The 16,529-nt window shown below is 42.7% G+C and overlaps 1 non-coding gene across 1 annotated transcript; it reads left to right on the top strand.

Annotated features, from left to right (window-relative positions):
- Window positions 1-342: 342 nt before the first annotated feature.
- LOC149024317 (small nucleolar RNA R71) lies at window positions 343-449 on the top strand. Its single transcript, XR_016171910.1, has one exon. It is a non-coding gene; the product is annotated as a small nucleolar RNA R71 (small nucleolar RNA).
- The last annotated feature ends 16,080 nt before the right edge of the window (window positions 450-16,529 follow it).

Genomic DNA, 16,529 nt, shown 5'->3' with positions numbered 1-16,529 from the left:
ATCTGATTAGGTGGAGAGAAACTTGTAGGAAGTGGAGATGGGGTTTGTTGTCCTAATGACAAGTGATGGTCCAATCTCTTTGATAGCAAGTCAACCTTAGTGTTCATCTCAATGGTAGGATTTATCTCATAGAGACCGCTCTTCTTTGGTTGCCCAATGGATGGAATCTCAGTCCTAGCTGCTGAAGCATGGTGTTGGGAGTTTTCACTAAGGGTCTCAAAAAGTTCCCATGCCTCATTCTCATTCTTGTGCATGAAAGTCCCACCACAAGAAGAATCAACCATTTGCCTATGTCGGTCTCTAAGGCCATCATAAAAGCATTGAACCAATTGCCATTTAGGAATAGCATGGTAGGGGCACTTTCTAGGTAATTCTTTTAGTCTTTCCCAAGCCTCATGAAATTGTTCTCCTTCTTGTTGGGAGAAACTCGTTATCGCTCTCCTAATGCTATTGGTACAGCCAATGGGGAAGAACTTTTTAAGGAACTCCTGTTGCATTTCTACCGAAGTGGAAATTTTAACATTGTCCAAAAAATGAAGCCAATGCTTAGCTTTATCTTTAAGGGAGAATGGGAAAAGAAGTAACCTTAAAGCATCAACTGAGAGGTTTTGAATTTTAACCGTGGAGGACACCTCTAAAAATCATCTAAGTGCTTATAAGGCTCTTCATTGGCAAGTCCATAAAAAGATGGAAGCATTTGAATCACACTAGATTTGATCTCATATTGAGCCGCCTCTATGTTAGGCAACTTAATACAAGAAACCGGAGTATATATCGTAGGAATGAAATGCTCACTCAAGGGCCTCATTGGAGGCTCATAGTTTGCCATGGTTCGTTGCCTTCTAAGGGTGGCCAAAGTCTCTTCTAACTCTAAGTCAAGTGGAGTCAACTCAGGGTTTAGGGACGAACAACCATGCATACACACAGAAGAAGAAAAAAAAAGAAGCTAAATAAGAAAAATTCAAAGAAAATAACTATAGCAAAAGGGAGAGTCTAGGACGTACCTGAAGTGCAATCCACGTGATCTTTCGAACAAAAGTTATACATGTGGGATCTGAGGGATGGGGATTTTTTTAAAATTAACCTAAACAACCCAATCTAATGCAAATATTACAATTGAAAAGTCCTAAATACAATTATATCTATGAAATAAAAGATAACAACCTAAACTAATTATCGAATCGCTACTCTTGCAGTTACCTACAAAACAAAAGAAAAAGAGATTAGTTAAATAAGCAAAGAAAAATTAAAAATTAAAAACACTAAAATTACTCTAAAAATTATGCCTAATTGACAAAAATCAATCCTAGCAACCGTGCTTTGGTTCCCCCGCAACGGCGCCAAAATTTAATCGTGTCGCTAACCAATCAAAAATAAAATCCTATACTAATCTAGCAAGCAGAAAGTACGGGGTCAAACTATGGGGAACTGAAAGGCTAAGTCACTAAGATTGAATTCAACAAAACTAAATTTAAACTAAATCTATTAATTAATGCAAAAACTTAAACTATGAATATGTGAAGATCTTTGGGATTTCGAATCCCCAATGCTTTTCCCTAACCGATATAACTCTATACTTTAAAGTAAATTAGGGATGGTCTTCCTAGATATGCCATATCTTCGCAAGACTATCGTCCTTCGCGGAAGCTTGGCACGCTTAGTTCGCTAAGTTATAGAACATCTTTGGCCAAACTCAAACACAATCAACTAGAAGATATAGAACAATCAACTTAATGAAATAAGCATGGTTCATCTACATCCCAAAGAAAAGGAACTAGCTACTCATTATCACAAAGTTCAAAAGAAAAATAAAGATGAAACATAGGGAGAGAGAGAGATATGTGGTCTTCTTCTTCAGCAATGAGAGAGATGAGAGCCGCATTCGCCGTCTTTTCTTCTTCTCTGTGGTTGGCTTCTCTTTTATGTCTCCCGCACACAATGAATCCCCTCTCTTTACCCGTCGATTTGACCTTTATTCTTTCGGAATTTGGAAAACCTTAAAAAAGGAAAGTTGTAGATATTTTCAATATCGTCTCATATCATCTTGAATCATTGAAATCCAAGCTCCTACGAGAGAGATATGCCCAAAATACTGAAGGTAGGTCTGTTTACCCGATTATTACCAATTTTGTTCCTTAGACCTCCACATGTTTTCAATTTGGCTAAGATCTCACTTTTCATGATTTCTTGGGCAGCAAGATTGAATTCCATGATTTAAAATCCACCAATATCTAATATATTTGCCAACTTTACTTCATATTATCTCTAATATCCAAAATCACCTTATTTCTGAAAAATACACAAAAATACTCAATTAGGTGTCTTTAATTAAATAAGTATTGGGAATTAAATCATGGTAAATGCATGCCTATCACTGAGGAAGAAAACTAACTCAGCCACAAGCACGCCCTAATCCAATACTATAGAAATAGTTTGATCAACCTAATGACGGCTAGCAATTTCCAGTGGCTGTCACTCATCGCTATCATACGGGTAACCACCAAATAACAATAGTGGTATCCTAGGGGTCATCTACTAGTCCAAACTAGTAGAAGTCTATCACTCAACGGATCTATCTGTTAAGATCTAACAACTACCCGAAGAAGGCTCAAATGCATCCAACAATGGAGATTCAAAGATACACTCTATATAAGACATCACCTACTCACAAGGTAGAGGACGGACGAAAAACACTCAGATGCTTGCTATCTGAATCGTATTTTTACTATTCATTCCTTAGCTCTGTGCTCTAGCAGAGCCGTTTGTGATTAAGTTCATCAACTGACTTAGCCTTCGGAGGTGGACCCTAGATCCCAGCGGTCGGGCCACATCTGACCCTTTATTTTGCAGGTCACTCTTAGGAGATCTAAGGGCTGAGCAGATTTTGGATGCATCATTTGGCGCCGTCTGTGGGAAACGTCTCAGAGAGCTATGGTGACTAGATTAGCAGCAGCAGCAGCAGCTACTGCACAACGAGATGTTGGCATCCAGATTCCTGAAGTAAACAATCCAGATATTCCAAAGGGAAGTCGACCCGTTGAAGTTGATGGGGGTCAAGGAGGTAATAATCCTCCAGATCCACTCCAGTATCAACTGGATCAAATGAAACTCCAGATGTTGGAGATAAGTCAGGCACTTCGTGTGCTAACCAAACAAGTGGTGATACCACAAGCACCCGATCATCATGATGCGGGAAGTCGCGCGTCATAGCGGGATCAAAGACTGATCGATGAGCAGAACGTCGGTCAAAATTTCCGGGAAGGCGACCGGTTACGTGCAAGAGAGCCTAGGAGAACTGAAGATCTCCCTAGGCGAGACAATTGGTACGACAGACCGCAAGGAAGTACGACCGATTCAAATACAAGGTTGGGTGCGGGAGTACGAACTTACTCACCAACTGTCAGACGTGTTGCTCGAGAGAATGATCGTGATGTTCGAGATAATGATTGTGTTGCTCGAGGGAGTGATCGTGTTGTAGGGGATCGGTCAGCACATATTGGTCAAGAATTGGCCAATATCAATCAAAAAGTTGGACAACTGGCAAAAGGGAGGATAACTGATGATATCTATTTGGTTATCCGAAAGACTCCGTTTGCCGGGCCCATTGCCGGATACCAGTTTACTCATAATTTCCGCTTGCCAACTTTTTCCACATTCGATGGTTCAGGAGATCCCATGGCCCACATCAGTTATTATCAGCAGACTATAGCTGTTGTAGGTAATTCTGATGAGATCCTTTGTAGGGTCTTTGGTTCGTCCTTAACTGGGGCCGCGTAGAAATGGTTTTCGAATCTCCCTTCGGGAAGGATCGTAGACTTCGACGAATTGGCACACAAATTCATAGGACGATTCCAGAGTGGAATCCAGATCAAAAAGACTGAGGAGACCTTGTTTACTATTAGACAAGGGAAGAATGAATCAATTCGGGAATACCTGAAAAGATTCAACAGAATTACAATGGAGATAGAGAATCTAGATGAGCAAGTAGCTAAAACTGCTTTGTTCACTGGACTCACAAACCGATGGCTCTTGGAGTTATTACTTCAAGACATGCCTACCACTTACGCTGAATTGGTGCAGAGATGCCAGAAGCAGGCAGAAGTCATGGAGATCCTGGATGCACGCCAGGGGGACAATAAGGTTCCTGCAAAGGAGCATAAGGCTTCTGAGAACAAGCAGAAGCCAAAGCAGAATGTTCGTGATCGAGTCGGAAAGCCTCATCAAGCGTGGTGTCGGGGATCTCCCTGTAAAAGTGAGTATAATCCACTAAATACTCCTCAGGCTGATATTTTAAATATCATCAAGAAGCGGAATATTTTGAAGTGGCCTCCAAAGCTTCCCGCGAAGCCTGGGGGGCAGGATCGAGAAAGGTATTGTCGTTTCCATAAGGATTACGGTCATTATACCAATGATTGCAGACATTTGAAGGCAGATATCGAGAGATTGATATCCCAGGGACACTTGTCCAATTTCGTAAGCAGAAGACGAGAGGAACCACAAGATGTAGGGGCAAAAAGGGACCATTCGGTTAGCCCAGACCAACAAACGGAGGCTCCTTAGTCTAAAAAAGGTAAGGAGGTGATCGATGCTACTCGATCACCAATCCTAACAATTTTCGGAGGTCCCAAACCCGAGTCACTCCGAAAGCTAAAAGCAAAATCCAAGTTCATTGGAACTGGAGAAACGCAGAACCGTAAGAGGCCGAATGGTGAGGGTTCGATCACCTTCGGTGAAGAAGATGAAAGAGGCGTCTGTTTACCTTATGATGATGCCATAGTCATCAAGGTAGAGAATGCGTGCCCTGAAGTACATTGGGTGTTAGTTGACACGGGTCTGCTGCAGACCTTTTATCTTATGCAACTTATCAGAAACTTAAGGTGGGTGAAGAATTGATGGAGCCATCATCCACACATTTATATGGCTTTGCAGGATCGTCTGTAATAGCGGAAGGATCGGTCCAATTGGACCTATCAATTGGAAGCTTCCCGAAAGAGGCTACCATTCGGGTAAATTTCTTAGTAGTTCGAGATCTCCCGGCTTACAACGTCATCCTCGGGAGACCATCCTTATCGAAGTTAGGCGCTATCGTTTCAACGAAGCACTTGAAAATAAAATTCCCAACTGAGATGGGAATCGCTCAAGTTTCATCTGACCAGAGAATTTCTCGGCAATGTTATGTTGCATATTTAAAGGATAAGGAGGGCCCAAAAAAGGTAACTGCATTACCAATTGAAGTACGAGATGATCGGGACAAGGCAGAAATGCAAAGGCCCGAGCCGGTAGAAAATTGGAACAAATCCAGTTGTACCCTGATGATGAGAAGAGAATTACTTATATCGGGTCTGAGCAGCTAGAAGAATTCAAGGAGAAGTTGAAGTCTTTCTTCAACAAAATAGTGATGTGTTCACGTGGTCTACAGATGACATGCCTGGAATTGATCGGCAAGTTGCAGAGCACAAAGTTTGGATAGATCCAAAGGTGAAACCAGTCATTCAGAAGAGGAGAAATTTCTCCATGGAAAAATACGAAGCCATTCAGGGCGAAGTTGAAAAACTGAAGAACTCTGGTTTCATCGAACCAATTGAATGCCCAATCTGGTTGGCCAATGTAGTAATGGTCAAAAAGGCAAATGGGAAGTGGAGGATGTGTACAGATTACACAGATCTCAACAAGGCCTGCCCTAAAGATTGTTACATGTTGCCCAGGATTGATTTGTTGATAGATGCAACAGTAGGATATGAAACATTGAGTTTCATGGATGCATACTCAGGATACAACCAGATCCTCATGAATAAGGAGGACGAAAAATTTACAACTTTCATGACTGATCGTGAGAGCTTCTATTATAAAGTCATGCCGTTCGGCCTGAAGAATGCAGGGGCTACTTATCAGAGGGCCGTCAACAAAATCTTCAAGGACTTGATCGGGAACAATGTGGAAGCCTATGTTGACAATATGTTGGTAAAGAGCACTGCGAGGATGAAACATATCGAAGATTTAACAGAGGTATTTTCAGTGCTGCGAAAATACCAAATGAAGCTGAATCCGGAGAATTGTGCTTTCGGATTTTCATCAGGAAAGTTCTTGGGCTTTATGGTATCACAAAGAGGTATTGAGGCTAACCCAGCAAAAATACAAGCTTTGATCTATATGGAAGCTCCCAAGAATGTTCGGGGTGTGCAATGCTTAACGGGGAGAGTAGCCGCGTCGAATCATTTCATTTCACAGTCGAGAGAAAAATGCTTACCTTTTTTCAAAGCACTCAAAGATTTGAGGGGGAGCAAGGAGGCAAAGTGGATTGAGGAATGTCAAAAAGCATTCGAAGATCCGAAGGAGACGCTGGGAAGACCACCGTTGTCACGCCCTCCCAGCCGGTACCCTATCTCGCATACCCGAGAGTGTGATCCACAGCCCGAAGATCAGGTATTGAGTGATCAACCTCCCACATAAACAATAACATAATCATGAACAATCATAACAAGAGTGCGGAAGATAAATCATAGATCCAATAAAGAAAGAATGAATCATAAATGAATCAGAATAATAGATATAATCAGAGTATCAAACAGATAAGTAAAGTGAGGCAAAAATCCCACTTTACAACCAGCGGAAAAGTAGCTCTAAAGAATAAACTAGACAAAACCTAATCCCAGTAGCAAGTACATTGGGTAACTAAATTGTTCTCCACTTTATAGACAACATCCTTGTAAGTGTAAATCTCATAAATGGCACAAGGACGCTTCCACTCAATGGTCGAACTAAGCATCTTACGGAGCATAACCACTCGCGGGATCTTCAGAGTAATTGTGGTAACCGCAATCACCTTCCTGGAGATATGCCTCTTCGCCTTGCGCTTCTTCATAGGGACCGTCATAGTACTCAGTAGACTGCAAGATAGTCTAACAACATTGTACAATAAAGGAATGAGTTTCAAAGAAACTCAAGAAGGCGATTAAAAATCCATAATAACATAAATGGCGTGGATTCGGGAACAATCATGAATGCAATATGATATGAGACAAGCAATGAATGAATGAATCTAACTCTATGTATGCTGGTCTCTATTGGCAGACATGCTTTAAGTCATAGCACCGTACTTCTTTAGGAAAGTCCACTCACATCCTCAACCATTTAAGATATCTTGGATTCTCTCACGGATCATTTCACCGGTCTTGAGCAGCCGATTGGTAATGGGTCCTTCATCCCTCGAGACAAACCTTGGCAGGGGGTTAAGTCAACACACTCTCTCACAACCATTTGGTATAAGTGCTGGCGCATGTCACGGTAAAACCTAGCCAAATGCAAGTCTTCTACTTAGTTACATCAAGTCAGATCCAGATACGTCCATTCCTCGTCCCTGACGATCCTTTCCGGTATCCTTCACACTAGAGTCCTCATAATCCCTGACTACGGACTCATCAACCCTATTGATCATCCACATATGGTAAACGGGAAGCTCTCACGTCCTCTCACGGGTTGGTTACCGGTCTTAAGCGCCCGTGAGCCCAAGTCTAACCATATGCAACCCTACCAATAAATGGCCCCCACAATGTGATTCCTGTCCTCTCACGGGTTGGTTACCGGTCTTGAGCGCCCATGAATCCCCATTGCTACCACGGGTCGTTCGGTCTCAATACCCCTCCGATTAGGGTCTCGACATAACAGGACATCCTAGCCAAACACTACTAGACAATCCTAGATATGTCATCCAACAGTTTAGGAAGGTGTCCAGAGGGCATCTCCGGAAACATCCCATAATATTCCCGTAGTAGTCCAAGAACAGAAGTGTCAAAAGGACACCTCTCCTTTCCAAACCATACTTAAGCATACACATGCATCAATTCATATCATCACATATATGGTAACTTCATATATGGAAAGAAATCAATAATTACAATCACTTTTATAACATTGGTAAGTAAATCATACATGAATCAATTTAATATGAATAAGTAATGCTACTGTAATCAAAGTTATGCAACAGTAGTATATCATTGTAAGAATCTAATTTAGGAATCATATCTATGATATTCAAATATAGAAACTAGATTCATGCTATCTATGTAATTAAGGAAATAACCATCCTTACCTTTTATAACTCGCAAAGGAATCCTAAGAAATCAAGTAAGATCTCGGCAAACTTGAGAAGAAGGTCCTAAACAAGTATATACAACATATTAGGAAAGATCCCTAACAGAAAAGATACCAAAACATCCAACACAGACCAATTCTGGAGTTGCTGTACTCATTGGTCGAGTGGATTGGTCGACTGGTCCAGTCGACCAATCAGTCGACCAATGCAGATAAAGAGCCTAAAAAAACAGAGTTTTAAGATATGAAATCCGAATTTGGTGGTTCAAAAGGGTACTAATCAAGGGGTAGACTACATCAGTAGTATTCTAACATATAGGGGACCTCAAAACACTAATCCAATCAAGATATCAAGATCCAAATTAGGAAACAAAAAGTTACCATAATTAAATCAACCATGGATCTTGATGAATTTGAAATAGAAAACAAAGACAAGAACAATAGGAGGATGGATCATTGCTTCAGGTAAAGGTATCATGAAAACATACTTAGATCTTCATGGAATAAGGCTTAGAAGCATAAATCTAAATAAGGAAATAAAACCTACCATATATGTAACTACCATGCATCATGAAGAACACATAGTAAGGTAGAAGAGAACAACTAGAAATTTATAGATTATGGATCATGGAAGGAAAACACAGTAATTAACTACTAACATGATCAACATAGAAGATCCAAAGAGATCAGAATTCAGATTAGAAGTTTAACAGAGATTAAATCATGGTTTGATCATGATTCCTTCAAAAGCTTGCAATGATCATGGTTAAGATCATTGTTCTAGCCTCAAATCCTTAGGATGATCATGAGAACATGTTCAGAGATGTTTGCAACAGAGAATGCAGCATCTCTTCTACTGTCTCAACTCAAAAAGGAAAGAAAAACAAAGATGGAGGAGAAGAAGAGAGAGTAGACATACCTTTTGATGCAAAAAGAAGAGTTTCGACGAAGATCCGTCAAGAAAACACCAAGGATGCAAGAGAGATGACTTGCAGAGGTCTTTGGTCTCGCTCCAGAGTTTGGAGGCAGCAAATACGAAGTGGACTCGAGATTGGACTTAAATAGAGCAAGAACAACCTAATTGCCAAAGACAGCACTCATTGGTCGAGTGGATTGGTCGACTGGCCCATCGCCGACCAATCGGACGACCAATGCGACGACAAGAAGACCAAAACAGGGAATTGAAGGTCCAGATCAAATCCAATCCTAAAGGGGTTTTGCACACAAGTCAAGTGACTTACCTAATAGGTAGAAATGCCTTCAAACTAAGATAGAGAGCACTCCAAGTCCATCAACTAATCAGATCTTCATCAGGATTCGGTTTCCATAAATAGAACCTCATCATCAACTTTCATGGATTCAAAGCCGGTACACCAAGTCCTCTCATCGGGATGGCCCAAAGCTGACTTCTTACTTTACTTCGAGTCATCGGACCTACAAATAACAAGGTTTCCGGGTCAAGGTTAGGGCTGGGTTTTACATTCTCCCCCCCTTAAGGAAATTTCGTCCCCGAAATTGAAAGTGTACCTGTGCTTCCAAAGAGGTAAGGAAACTTCTCCTTCATATCTTCTTCCTTCTCCCAAGAAGCTTCTTCAGGGGTATGGTTCTTCCACCGAATCTTCACCAAAGGAATGGTGCGATTCCGCAGCTGCTTGTCCTTCCTATCCAAGATTTCGGCCGGTTCTTCATCATAGGTCAAATCAGCACTAAGTCCTTCGGTGCTTGCTGCAAAATGTGTTCCGGATTCTCTATGTATTTTCGGAGCATCGAAATATGAAACACATTGTGCACACCAGCAAGAGGCGGAGGTAATGCTAATCGATACGCAACAGGTCCAACCTTTTCCAAAATCTCGAAAGGTCCAATGTAACGAGGGCTAAGCTTTCCCTTAACATTGAATCTCCTCACACCCTTCATTGGTGAGACCTTCAGAAAGACTTTCTCTCCAACTTGAAATTCCAAATCGGTCCTTCTCTTATCAAGCATAAGATTTCTGTCTCGATCAAGGGCAGACTTAATCCTTTCTCTTATCATATCTACCATAGCACTTGTAGCTTCAATCATCTCGAGACCTAAGACTTTTCTTTCACCTGTCTCAGTCCAAGACAAAGGTGTCCTACAAGTACTGCCATACAAAGCCTTGAATGGAGCCATGCCTATTGTTGCTTGATAACCGTTGTTATAGGCAAACTCAACCAAAGCTAGGTGTTCATCCCAATTACCACCCATATCCACCACACAAGATCTCGAGCATGTCTTCCAATGTCTAAATTGTCCGCTCGGATTGTCCATCGATCGTGGATGATGAGCTGTACTCAAGTTCAATTGGGTTCCCAAGGCCTTCTCGCAAACTATTCCAAAACCTTGAGGTGAACCTAGGATCACGATCCGAAACAATACTCAATGGCACACCATGCAGACGAACCACATTATCCACATAAAGCCTTGCTAGCTTATCCAGAGTATGAGTGATCTTCATAGGAATGAAATGGGCTGATTTGGTCAACCTATCAACAATCACCCACACAGTGTCATTGCCTTTACTTGTCCGAGGCAAGCTAGTCACAAAGTCCATGGAGATATCCTCCCACTTCCAACTAGGAATAGGAAGAGGCTGAAGTAATCCAGATGGAGGTTGTCGAATGGCTTTCACACGTTGGCAAGTCTCACACTTGGCAACAAAATTATCAACATCCGCCTTTAGACCAATCCACCAAAAATGTTCCTTCAAGTCTTTGTACATCTTGGTGCTTCCGGGTGTATAGAAAGACCGACTGGTGTGCTTCCTTCAATATTTCTTTCTTAACTTCTTCGTTTGAGGGGCACACACGGTCTTCCTCTAAACAACAAGGCACCATCCATGGATATACCAAAGTCGGGGTCCGACTCGAGATTCGAAGAAATCTTCTCAACTTTGATCAAAAACTCTTGATCGAACTCTGCAGAGCAACAATCTTATCTCTAAGACCAGATCTTGCCGTCATGGCGTAAAGAATAAATTCAGAATTCTCGAGAACGATTTCCAAATCAAAACTCTCAATAGAAGACCACAATGGTAAACTCAAAGCATTCAAATCCAAAGTCTTCTTCTGGTTCTTCCTACTAAGAGCATCAGCAACAACATTTGCTTTCCCAGGATGATACTGAATATCACAATCATAATCGGAGACTAGTTCCAACCATCTCCTTTGTCTCATGTTCAACTCCTTTTGGGTAAAGAAGTATTTCAAACTCTTATGATCCGTGAAAATGGCAATCTTCTCACCGTAAAGATAATGTCTCCAAATCTTCAAAGCAAAGACAACGGCGGCAAGTTCTAGATCGTGAGTGGGGTAATTCCGCTCATAATCCTTCAATTGCCGAGAAGCATAGGCTACGACCTTGCCATGTTGCATCAGTACACAACCCAAACCAATCTTTGACGCATCGGTATAAACTGTCATACCACCGGAACTATCGGGTATAGTCAAAACCGGGGCACTTGTCAATCTATCTTTCAACTCTTGGAAATTCTTCTCACAGGCGTCAGACCAAACAAACTTCTCTTCTTTCCTGGTCAACTTAGTCATAGGAGCAGCCAACCGAGAAAGATTCTCAATAAACCTTCGGTAGTAACCCGCCAATCCAAGAAAACTTCTTATTTCCATTATCGACTTCGGTCTCTCCCAATCAGCCACAAGCTTGGACCTTTTCAGGATCGACACGAATACCTTCGGCTGAAACTACATGACCAAGGAATACCACTCTCTTAAGCCGTAAATCACACTTGCTAAACTTAGCGAACAACTTCTTTTCTCGCAACCTTTGCAAAGTGAAACTTAGATGACTCGCATGCTCTTCTTCGCTCTTCGAATAGATCAAGATGTCATCAATGAAAACAATCACAAACTTATCAAGCACATCATGAAATACTCGGTTCATGAGGTCCATGAACACCACGAGGAGCATTGGTCAATCCGAAGGGCATGACTCTAAACTCGTAGTGACCATACCGCGTTCGGAAAGCTGTCTTGAAGATATCACTAGACTTCACTTTCAATTGGTGATATCCGGACCTTAAGTCAATCTTTGAGAACACAACTGCACCCTTCAACTCGATCGAAGAGATCATCGATTCGGGCAGCGGATATCTATTCTTGATAGTCAACTTATTCAACTCACGGTAGTCGATGCACAAGCGCATACTACCGTCTTTCTTCTTGACGAACAAGACCGGAGCTCCCCAAGGTGACACACTAGGCTGCACGAAACCTCTATCAATGAGCTCATTCAACTGATTTTGCAACTCTTTCAACTCAGTAGGAGCCATCCCGTACGGAGCTTTAGATACCGGAGCAGCACCGGGGACGAGATCAATAGAGAATTCGACATCTCTCGTTCGGAGGCACTCCTGATAGATCATCGGGGAAGACATCAACAAAGTCGCAGACAACTCGACTTCATCGACTCTTTTCTCCACTATACCCTTGCCTTCGGATGAAGCATCATCCACTAGGGCATAGACTTGCATCAGTGCAGCAGACAAGCACCTTCTTACAAACCCTTCTCTTTTCACCCCGAAATTCAAAGACTGGACTTCCACAAATATGGAACTAAATCTTCTTTGAGGAACAAAGGAACACAACTTTGTGGGCTGTCAACCAATCAATTCCCAAAATAACATCGAAGTCCTTCATGTCAAGAATCACAAAATTGGCTTCCAAGTTCTTCTCACCAATCAACACGAGGACATTTAGATAACCCCTTATCTAGTTTCACAACAGACCGAAGTAGGTGTACTAATCAATAAACAACTAGACAACTTCTCGGTGGCTTAGGTTAGTCTTCTTGATGAATGCAGATGACATGAACGAATGACATGCACCCGTATCAAATAAGACAAATGCGGAAATAGAAGCGACTAACAATGTACCCGTAATCACATCATGGCTTGGATCCCGCTCAAGACTGGAAATACTGAAAACTCTACCGAGGGAGGAGCAGGAGCACTCTTCACCATGGGGCAAAGCTGTTGGGCGGTGCCGCCCGGACTGAGCACGAGCAAAATGACCAGCTTGCTTGCAAGAGAAGCAAACAGATTGCTGGATCCAACGGGGGTGGCTGCAACAGAGGGCTTCCGAACAAAAGGCCTTGCACTTGCACTTGCACTTGCACTTGCACTTGCTGGTGGTCGGTTTCCGCCATACTGTCTAAACTGGCCGGGCTGCTGAAAACCCGTGTTCTGACCTACACTCTTAGCCTGAAAGGTAGGAGTGGGGTATGGTGTAGGTCTCACAAAACGACGGTCATTACGATCCACCAAACCAGAATTCCTTGATCGCCAAGGCTTTTGCACACGAGCACTTTCCTTCTCTGTTTCTTCCAACTTCTTCGAGTTCTGCACCACTTGAGCATAGCTCACTATAGGCTGAACTGTGAGGTAAGCTTTAATGGCAGGGCGCAAAGTTTTATACCGAAATCGATATCTTTAGAAAAATTTCGTTTTCTCTCAAATCGCTTGAAATTTTCGCACGAGATCAAATGCTACATGCTCAAGATGACATTGTAGATAGGTCCATACAATTTGATTTAACCAATTTCAACTTTTCAAAAATCCAATTTTGACCTAAATTGCAAATCCCTAAATTTCCTTCTTGCTGAATTTTTCGCTTTAATCCAAGTTTTCGATCGATTTTCATCAAACAAACTTCATAGACATGAAATTCCAAGTATTGCGCACATGCTAGTATGTTCAAATCAAATTTCCCCCAAATTTGAAATTTTCCGAAAAATTACGAAAATACCCTTTTGGCTCAAATCTTAAAATAGCACTAATTGGAATTGTCTCTTGTCTCTTTCACAGATACACTATGCAAAGGGGAGGGCGAGGACGAGGTAGAGGTCGTGGTCGCATCGTAGGTGCTCTTAGGGGCAGAGGTCGGGTTCCTTCGAGCCTAGACGGGAGGTTAGGAGACCAGACATGTTTGACACACCTCGAGCCGAGTTCCCCGTACGAGGCCTACTTCGAGCCATCGCAATATCGAGATGGGACGTCTACTTCACTTACGCCAGCTCGTAGCCTTTACGATTCGGCAGAGGTTCGACACATTGCGGTGGACTCATCTCTTCACCGAGGATCTACTTGGTATACCGGAACTAGTGAGGTTGTTCTTCAAAGCAACCTTACTTACACAGAGGAGGCTCGAGGCCAAGGACATCCACTTAGACTTGTCCTCGGGAGCAGTGGTCTTCCGGACTCGGATTCGCTTCTCTACCCGGACACTAGCTGAGATCTTGCGGGTTCCTTACTATCCACAAGAAGGTGTGTGTGGATACCGCAGGAGCAGATCCGGACAGCCATCCGATGCCGTACGAGCTTCGCGAGATATGCTCTACGCTATGGGATAGCCGTCGATGCTTCACTCCGTGGACTAGCGGACGGATGACGAGTTCTCGCACGGATTATCGGTCGCATAGTCGGCCGAAACATCATGCCGAAAGCCGGACATCACCATCGGGTCACGGTGATGGAGGCCTTAGTCATCTACCGCATCTACATGGGCTTCGAGATCGATCTCTCCTACATCATTCAGCAGGTCATGCTTTGGACTTAGTTCTGCGGCCTAGCATGCGGAACCTTTGCTATGGGATGCTACCGACCTTGATCTTCGGGCATTTCGGGGTGAGTTTCGAGGATACACCGGTGGACACTAGATCACGGGGATACCCTATTGGGACTCGGACCATTCGTCGGATGAGACTGCAGCAGCTCGAGAGATCTCCTGGTCCGGAGGGTGAGGATGATGATGAATTAGAGGATGAGGATCGGGGATCGGAGGATGGAGGAGAGGATATCGGTCCCGATAGTGATGATCGGGCCGGAGATGATGCGAGATATGCGCGAGGCTGAGCTCTGTGCATCACGAGTTTCCTTCATCACACTTCGAGGTAGGTGGCCCTTCACATGCAGTTCCGGAGACTTCGGATCTTGGAGCACAGATGAGATCGATGACTTCCATGCTAGAGAGTATGGAGGTCGGACAGGAGCAGATGTACGAGAGGATGGAGTCACGACGAGGATAGGATAGAGCATCGGGTGACTCGGCTAGCGAGAGGAGTTCGGAGCATACGAGAGATCGAGAGGATCACCTACATAGACTGTACCTTAGGATTTCCATTTATGCATTTCGGATGTAATCGTTGTAAAACCTTTGAAATTAATGAAGTTCATTTTGTTTCTCTTTAATTATTGTATGTTATGCACCTTTCTTTTCCTTGCATTAGTGACATTTGTTCAAGTATAATTATGGTATGTTATTCGGAAATGTTCTGTTACGCTTCAAAGGTCAAGTTTCTAATCCAGGTGTTCTATTATTCACTTCTAAGAGTAGAAGAGTCATTTCGGATCAATGACTCGGGAATGTTCAGTTGTTGTCTTTTGTGATTAGGATCTCCTCGAACCTTGGGCTCGATACCAATCATCACGCCCTCCCGGCCCGGTACCCTATCGGCATACCCGAGAGTGTGATCCACAGCCCGAAGATCGGGTATCGAGTGATCAACCTCCCACATAAACAATAACATAATCATGAACAATCATAACAAGAGTGCGGAAGATAAATCATAGATCCAATAAAGAAAGAATGAATCATAAATGAATCGGAATAATAGATATAATCGAGTATCAAACGGAGATAAGTAAAGTGAGGCAAAAATCCCACTTTACAACCAGTGGAAAAGTAGCTCTAAAGAATAAACTAGACAAAACCTAATCCCAGTAGCAAGTACATTGGGTAACTAAATTGTTCTCCACTTTATAGACAACATCCTTGTAAGTGTAAATCTCATAAATGGCACAAGGACGCTTCCACTCAATGGTCGGACTAAGCATCGTACGGAGCATAACCACTCGCGGGATCTTCAAAGTAATTGTGGTAACCGCAATCACCTTCCTGGAGATATGCCTCTTCGCCTTGCGCTTCTTCATAGGGACCGTCATAGTACTCAGTACACTGCGGGATAGTCTAACAACATTGTACAATAAAGGAATGAGTTTCAAAGAAACTCGGTAAGAAGCGGTTAAAAATCCATAATAACATAAATGGCAGGATTCCGAACAATCATGAATGCAATATGATATGAGACAAGCAATGAATGAATGAATCTAACTCTATGTATGCTGGTCTCTATTGGCAGACATGCTTTAAGTCATAGCACCGTGCTTCTTTAGGAAAGTCCACTCACATCCTCAACCATTTAAGATATCTTGGATTCTCTCACGGATCATTTCACCGGTCTTGAGCAGCCGATTGGTAATGGGTCCTTCATCCCTCAGGACAAACCTTGGCAGGGGGTTAAGTCAACACACTCTCTCACAACCATTTGGTATAAGTGCTGGCGCATGTCACGGTAAAACCTAGCCAAATGCATGTCTTCTACTTAGTTACATCAAGTCAGAT

The sequence above is a fragment of the Hakea prostrata genome, chromosome 2 (genome assembly GCF_041222555.1).
Source record: "Hakea prostrata isolate BN-2017 chromosome 2, UWA_Hpros_2, whole genome shotgun sequence".
NCBI lineage: Eukaryota > Viridiplantae > Streptophyta > Magnoliopsida > Proteales > Proteaceae > Hakea > Hakea prostrata.
Note: the sequence above shows the minus strand (reverse complement) of the source record. Positions and strands in the feature narration are given on the sequence as shown.